Genomic DNA, 750 nt, shown 5'->3' with positions numbered 1-750 from the left:
GGCCCGGCCCCAGGGGGAGGGCGGAATCTGGGCGCCCAGCCCTGACCGCTCCGCCCCCTCCGCCCGCCCTCAGGAGCTCGGCCTGGCTCCCGATATGTTCTTCTGCATGCGCCTTCTGGAGGAGACCGGCATCTGCGTGGTGCCCGGGAGTGGCTTCGGGCAGAGGGAAGGCACCTACCACTTCCGGTGAGGCGCGGCCCCGCGCGGCTCATCCCCGCAGCCCCCAACACCTTTGCTTACCTCCCTCTCCTTTTTAGGATGACCATTCTGCCCCCCTTGGAGAAGCTGCGACCTCTGCTGGAGAAGCTGAGCCAATTCCACGCCAAGTTCACCAGAGAGTACTCCTAAGCACCCCAGCTGGGCCGGCAGGGCCGACCGTGGACTTACCATGCCCAGGGCCCTGGGGGTCTCTGGAGGCCTCAGGACTTGCTCCTGCTGCCTGTGGGGCTGGGCCCCTGCCTTTCTACGGGCCCCTAATAAAGCTATGAAGCAGCCTGGCGGCTTCAGGTGTGCACACCTGTACGAGCCTCCCCTGCCTTTGCCCACTCCTGAGTTGCTTGCTGCGCTGGGGTTCTGGAGAGCCAGCGCGGGGTGGAACATTCGTCAGCCTTCAGGAGGAGCGGTCAGGAGGCCTCCCAGAGGAAGTGACCTTGCAACAGATGCAGTTCCTCTCATGCGCTGCACTTCCACTCTGGTCTCTGGTCCTGAGGCAGGGTGGCAAACCTCACATAAAAATTAGGAAGAGTAAGA

The 750-nt window shown here is 63.6% G+C and overlaps 1 long non-coding RNA gene across 1 annotated transcript; it reads left to right on the top strand.

The window, feature by feature from the left end:
- The first annotated feature begins 6 nt into the window (after positions 1-6).
- Positions 7-494, top strand: LOC144219067 (uncharacterized). Its single transcript, XR_013331295.1, has 2 exons — positions 7-186; positions 258-494. It is a non-coding gene; the product is annotated as an uncharacterized LOC144219067 (long non-coding RNA).
- Positions 495-750: the final 256 nt, after the last annotated feature.

The sequence above is a fragment of the Crocuta crocuta genome, unplaced genomic scaffold (genome assembly GCF_008692635.1).
Source record: "Crocuta crocuta isolate KB4526 unplaced genomic scaffold, BGI_CrCroc_1.0 C28483704, whole genome shotgun sequence".
NCBI lineage: Eukaryota > Metazoa > Chordata > Mammalia > Carnivora > Hyaenidae > Crocuta > Crocuta crocuta.
This window is presented reverse-complemented; position numbering and strand designations above follow the sequence as displayed.